At 60.2% G+C, this 5,152-nt stretch overlaps 1 long non-coding RNA gene across 1 annotated transcript; it reads right to left on the bottom strand.

The window, feature by feature from the left end:
- Positions 1-917: 917 nt before the first annotated feature.
- On the bottom strand, positions 918-3,627 carry LOC142085969 (uncharacterized). Its single transcript, XR_012674927.1, has 3 exons — positions 3,410-3,627; positions 1,666-1,724; positions 918-1,198 (listed from the first exon to the last, which is right to left on the bottom strand). It is a non-coding gene; the product is annotated as an uncharacterized LOC142085969 (long non-coding RNA).
- Between the last annotated feature and the right edge of the window lie 1,525 nt (positions 3,628-5,152).

Genomic DNA, 5,152 nt, shown 5'->3' on the forward strand with positions numbered 1-5,152 from the left:
GAAAAACAATACAGTTTCATCTCACGCACAGGAAAGCAGCAGGCAGAGAAAAGGGTCGGCATTCGTAGCCCTTGCAGAACACAGGCATTCTCCTTCCATTCCTAAACCCACCTCTTAGGTCGAAATATCACAACACTACTACAGCAATATCGAGAGCAGGGAACAACAGCCCTGCCACTGGATGGGCTACTGACTGATGCTATTTACGTAGCAGGACACCTAGACAGAGGGGCACGTTTTTCCACACACAACCCTGAACTTCCTGAAAATTTATGTTTACCAAAACGAGCCATTTGGAACACATTGCCAAACAATGTTTGGCAGTAAGACTTTGACGTGTTTGACACATACAAATTTGTGGTAACTTGCTACTTGCTTCCTGTTGTTGTTGTTCTTCCTTCAGAAATTCTACTTGTAGCCACGTTATTCGCTACTGGTTCAAGCATTTACCTTCCAGGTATTACCAGCACGTTTACACAGGCAAGTAACTAAATTGCTCTTCTAAAACTACCCGAGTGAAAATTACAGCCATGAAAGAGGAGTGACAGAGAAGAAAAGGAGAGGTCGGGCAGCAAGAGAGCTCTGCAGGCTGCCACCGGTCAACATCACACTCTTAAAAAACAAACAAACAAACCCCAACGCAAACACAGAAAACCCACAAAAACCACCAACAAAACAAAACCTTGACGTCGTACCTTTTTTTTCTTTTGGAGCTCGTCCCTGTCTCAGCATGTTGTCTTGTCAGAGCATGAAGTGCAGACGATCCGTATCCCGATGTCATCTGCATGTGATGAATACGTGTTCAGAAATAGTCCAGACCTGTAAGATTGGTGTCATTTTTGTGGTTTTAAGAATCATAACTCAATTTTATTGACCGATGTATTTGCGAGGAAACGAAGTAACTTTTAAAGGCCTCTCCCTGGGGAGAAAAACGTGAAAAAAATTCAGATTCAGAGCTCCCAACCATGACAGAGCAGCGGGGAAATTAATGAAAGTGAAGACCAACAGCAGCAATATTAAGCGACATTTAGCTTGAATTCTGATCACGTACTTAAGCGACTCTCCAAGTCTATACCTCGATCCTATGAACGACTAGCCCTTTTTTGGAAGGACAAACTTTTTTCCTTAAAAGTCCTAGATTGAAGACTCCACTGAACAGAACGTGGATTGAGCCACAGGACAACATGCCATCAACACTCTAATGAAAAAAAAAAAATCAAGTAAAAATCAAGTTTAAATATCGGTTTCCATCGTGTTTCATTCATTACATTTCTAGTGTTACCTAGGTGCTCAAAAATCAACTATACTGACACCACGTATTACTAAAAATTGAGTTATGCATATAAAAATAAAAGGCTATTTCCAACCTGCCCATAAAATCAGTATGAACAAACAGAAGAGAAACACTTGACCCTAAAGAAGGTCACAGGCAGCTCTTAATTTATCGTAGATGAAAGTTCATTCTTTTCCCTGAAAGGAAAACATTCGTAACTACCCAGGGACCGATTCAGGAACGAGGCATGCTCTGTTAACGGCAACTGTTCATCAGCTTTTCTGCACTGGCAGCAAATTTGCCTTTTCCCTGGGTTTGACGTGGAGCATCTGCAGCGACCTTGAACGCGCCAATGTTTCTCCCCGCTCCCCCGGCCCCATACGTGCCATTACCTGAGCAGCAAGCGGCATCAGCCACGCAGGATTTTCCTCACGTGACGCAGAAGGTGACGCTGGGAAAAGAGAAGGCACAAAATGAACCTGTTTGTCACGCCCAGCCAACGGTGAAAACACAGGGAAGGATTCTGCCGTGCGGGGCCGCGCTGTGCACCCCGGGAGCTCCAGCCGGCCGGTTTCTCTCCCCTTTGCTAGGTACCGCGGAGACACCGCCGCCTCGTGCTGCCGCCTGCCCCCTGGGAGAGCCGGGGGACCCCCACCTCACTTCAGCCCTCGGGAACGGGACCGGGAGAGACCCTCCACGCAGAGAGAGGCACGTGGCGTGGATTTAATCCCCGAGGGAAGAGGCCAGGCTCCCCGCTGGCAGAAGGACAACTCGCCTCCCTGCCGCTCGGAGCTCCTTGCTGGGGACAGCCCTGCCTGCGCCTGGCTGCTCTTCAGCCGTGCTGGGAGTGCAGTCCGGCCGACGGATGCTCCGGCAAATAGACACTCCAGCGAATCGCAGCTCCTGCTCATTACAGCTGCTGGTAATTTTGCCTCTGGCTAAGGCATGCCCCAGAGAGCGGACACCCCGTCTCGTTCCAGCTCCTGCTTGCTACGGTTCTGGCTAATTGAAGCTCCAGCTCTGCACTGAAGCTCCCGTTGATTTCAGCTCCTTCTCCTTACAAGCTCCAGCTATTTGCAACAGCCTGGGCTTTTGACAAGGTCGTAAATCAATCGCTGTCAAAACTTGACTATTAGGATTAAATATCATAGTTGTACATTGTATATATATTAATTAGTTTGTACGACTAATTAGTTAATAACTATTCTAAGCAGTCAACAAGGAAGAGCTGGACTCGAAGAGGGCGTGCGCGGGCTGAAAAGCAGAGACCACCCAGACGTTGAGTTTGGCCTGGCGCATGCCGGCCTCCCGCACTTCGGGGTCCAGCAGGACCAGACCCCTGCCCCTGGGGAGGGTCCACGCACCCTGCCCACCCCTTGCTTTCCCCTGCAGCCCTCAATGCCCTCCCACCCCCCCGCACAAACGGCCAAACCGGCTTCTGCTTTGGGCCCCCAAACCAGCTCACTTAGCGCCCATTTCTGAGCCCAAAAACACAGCTGCTGCGCCTCTTCTCAAGTCCCAAAGATACCCCCGGGGAGGGCAAGCGCTTGTGTGATGCTTCTGGCAGATACGGGGCTGAAAGGTCTGATCCCGGTGCCGGGGCAGCAGAGGCGAGCTGGCTGGGACCAGCTTTTGCTCCTGGAACAACCCCAAGTCCCTGCTCCGAGGTCTTCCCCTTGGGGCCCTGGGGTGGACCTGTCCCTCCCCGTAAAATGCTCCAGCAGTTTCGGGGGCAGAAGGCCGTTTCTAATCCCTCTCTCCAGCAGCTCCTCCCTCGACTCGGCCCGTGAAACCCCCAGACTCGAGCACCTCCCTGGGGCGGGCAGCCTCCATTGCCTACAGGCTGCCCGTCTGCCTGCAGGGAGGGCTGGGGGGTCCCCGTCCCCACGGGGCGACAGTGGGGACTCGCGGGGGGGGTCTGTTTGCACACAGCGCCCACCCCGCCCCCCCGCCCCGGCCCCACTGCGCGGCCCCCCTAGGGCACACAGCCCCCCCCCAGCCTCACTCCCCAGATGCTCACAGCCCCTCCCCCGCCTGGAGCCCTCCCAGCCCCCCTCCCCGGAGCCTGCAGGACCGCCCCCCCCCCGCCACAGCCCCACTCCTCGGCTCCCCGGGCCCGCGGCCCCTCACACTCACGCTGCGCCGCCGCCTCGGTGCAGAGCCCGCCGCGCGCCCCGTTGAAATACCCTCCGCAGCCAATCAGCGCGCGGCTCCACCGGACCGCCCGCGCGGGGCACGCCGGAAGTTGTAGTCCCCGCCCCGGGAGTGCGCATGCGCACGGCGCCTCGTGCGGCGCGGCCGCCTCTATATCGACACCCGTACAACGGAGGTGATCGTGCACGGACCCTGGTGCAACCCTTGTGCCCCCCATGCTCGCAGCCCCTCCCCAGTGTTTGCAAGCACCTCCCAGCCCCAGGACCCCCGGTGTTCACAGCACCCGACCCACACCATTTTCCAGCCCCCTGGGAGCCCCAAGCCCCACTCTCAAGCCCCGCCAGGACCCACAGCCCCATTCCCCAGCTCCTTGGGGCACCGCAGCCCCCCCAAGCCCCACTCCCCAGCCCCCCCTAGGACACACAGCCCCGCTCCTCAGCGCATCTAGGGCACACAGCCCCACAAGCCCCACTCCCCGGCCCCCCCGGGACGCACAGCACCCCCCAGCCCCACTCCCCGGCTCCCCCCCGGGATGCACAGCCCCCCCAGTCCCACTCCCCGGCCCCCCTAGGGCGCACAGCCCCCCCCCAAGCCCCACTCCCCAGCTCCCCCCCGGGATGCACAGCCCCCCCAGCCCCACTCCCCGGCCCCCCCAGGGCGCACAGCCCCCCCCCAGCCCCACTCCCCGGCCCCCCCAGGGCGCACAGCCCCCCCCCCAGCCCCACTCCCCGGCCCCCCTAGGGCGCACAGTCCCCCCCAGCCCCACTCCCCGGCCCCCCCGGGACGCACAGCCCCTCCCCCGCCCCACTCCCCGGCCCCCTCCGGGATGCACAGCCCCCCTCCTCGGCCCCCCCGGGGGTCCGCAGCCTCCCCCCAGCCCCACTCCCCAGATGCTCGCAGCCTCTCCCTGGCCTGGCGCTCCCCCAGTCCCCCTCCCCGGAGCCTGCAGGTCTCCCCTCAGCCCGCCGTGCCCGCGGCACCTCAGACTGCCGCCGCCGCCGCCGCCGCCGCCGCCGCCGCCGCCGCCGCCGCCGCCGCCGCCGCCGCCGCCGCCGCCGCCGCCGCCGCCGCCGCCGCCGCCGCCGCCGCCGCCGCCGCCGCCGCCGCCGCCGCCGCCTGGGTGCAGACCCCGCCGCGCGCCCCGTTGAAATATCCTCCGCAGCCAATCAGCGCGCGGCTCCTCCGGGCCGCCCGCGCGGGGCACGCCGGGAGTTGTAGTCCCCGCCCCGGAAGTACGCATGCGCACGGCGCCTTCTGCAGTGCGGGTGGCGGTGCAGGGACCCCCGTGCAACGGTGGTGATTATGTGGGGACCCTTGCGCAGCGGGGAGTCGGTGCGTGGAGACCCCCGTGCGATGGGGGGGACAGTGCAGGAAGACCCTTATGCAATTGGTTGGTGTGCAGGGGACCCTTGTGCAATGGCGGGCAGGTGCACGGGGACCCTTGTGCGATGGTGGTGATTGTGCAGGACCCTCGTGTGACAGCGGTAGTTGTGCAGGACCCTCGTGTGACAGTGGTGGTTATTTTTCTCTTGGGTTCGGGAGCAAAACAGCCGGTGTCTGAAACCACTGGGGTGTTTTGACTGCTGCTGGGCAGGCTCGAGGCTGCCTCCGGTTCTCACGTGGCTCCCAGGGTGTGCGTGGACCCTCCTGCAACGGGTGCAGGTGTGCAAGGAGGGTGATGCGGGGTAGGGGTCCCTCTCTGGAGGCACCCAGCTCGAGCTGGCA

Source organism: Calonectris borealis, chromosome 10, assembly GCF_964195595.1.
Source record: "Calonectris borealis chromosome 10, bCalBor7.hap1.2, whole genome shotgun sequence".
Taxonomy (NCBI): Eukaryota; Metazoa; Chordata; class Aves; order Procellariiformes; family Procellariidae; genus Calonectris; species Calonectris borealis.